General features: G+C 57.4%; 1 protein-coding gene across 1 annotated transcript in view; it reads left to right on the top strand.

Annotated features, from left to right (window-relative positions):
• The window catches only part of LOC102042831 (hexokinase-2), a 25,712-nt gene that overhangs the window by 932 nt on the left and 23,463 nt on the right, over positions 1-1,317 (top strand). The gene's annotated exons all lie outside the window — the stretch shown is intronic.

The following is a 1,317-nucleotide window of genomic DNA, read 5'->3' as shown; positions in this document are numbered from 1 at the left end:
CAACGGGGCACCGAGCCGGGGCACCCAACGGGGCACCGAGCCCCGCGGGCAGCGCGGGCAGCCCGGGCCACCAGCCACTTGTCCCTCGGGTCCCCTTCCCCACGCGGTGTCCCCAAGGCGCACGTGTGCCCCCGTCCCCGCGCTGACAGGGGGGAAAACGCATTCCCGTGTGCCGTTCCTTTAGTTTTGGGCTCCTGGATCCTGGGTTTGGGGTCCGGATCTCCCGAGCCTGTTCCCAGCGTGGCAGCCCCTTGGGATGCTGGGCAGCCCCTGCCCCGGAGCTCAGGAAAAGCTCGGGTGTTCCTGCTCTCCATGGCCCCGGCCTTTGTCTGGCCAGGACAGCGCTTAGGCTGGGCTTAATAAATTATTCCCGGAGGAAAAATGCTGGGTGGGAGGCTGGGGCTGCTCCTGCAGTGCTCTGCTGGCGTCTGGGAGCTGTCTGTGATTCCAGCTCCGGGATTTGCTGGTCCCGGTGTGAGGCGGTCGGGATTTGCAAAAATCGCCGTAAAAAAACCCGAGGGAAATGCTTGGAGAGACCCGGGAATAAAAATACCCGAGTGAAATGCTTGGAGAGACCCGGGAATAAAAATACCCGAGTGAAATGCTTGGAGAGACCCGGGAATAAAAATACCCGAGTGAAATGCTTGGAGAGATCCGGGATAGCGCTGGGGATGCTCGCGGGGAAGTGAAACTTGCCACGTTGGCCTTTCAGCGGGGTGAGATAGGAAGGAAACCGAGGCAGAACATTTGAAAAGGAAAAGAAAAAAGCCGAAAAGAAAAAAAAAAAAACAAACCAAACAAAAAAAAAAAAAGAGAGAAACAAAAACACAGGAAAAAAAAGAATTTTTTTTGATTTTGCATATGTGTTTTCTGAAAGGACTTGAACATGGTAAGAGTGGCCCCGGGGTTGTGCAACAGCCACATCCAGGGTAGGGACGGGGCTGTGTTGTGTAACCCCGGCAGAAATAGGCCAGCGGCACAGCTCACGCCTTCCTTATCGGGGATGGCTGCGAGTGATGCAGGGCCCGCGCTGGGATGGGGAATTCTCCTTCCCCATCCCCTGTGAGGAGCCCCAGGAACCGGCTCCGTGCCCCTCGCGCCTCCCAAACCCCGATTAAAAACGGCTGTTGGGATGTGAGGGAGGGAAAAGAAAGATATCCGTGCGCTGGGGATGCTGTGGGACCCGGCGCTGCCCTCCTGGCCGCCTCCACAACTGGATTTTCTGGGATATTTTTAAACAAATTCCCGTGAATCCTCCCGTGAGGCGAAGCTGGGGGAGAAGCCAGCTGTCTGCCCTGGCTGCTTCCACCGGGGCTG

The sequence above is a fragment of the Geospiza fortis genome, unplaced genomic scaffold (genome assembly GCF_000277835.1).
Source record: "Geospiza fortis unplaced genomic scaffold, GeoFor_1.0 scaffold687, whole genome shotgun sequence".
NCBI lineage: Eukaryota > Metazoa > Chordata > Aves > Passeriformes > Thraupidae > Geospiza > Geospiza fortis.
Note: the sequence above shows the minus strand (reverse complement) of the source record. Positions and strands in the feature narration are given on the sequence as shown.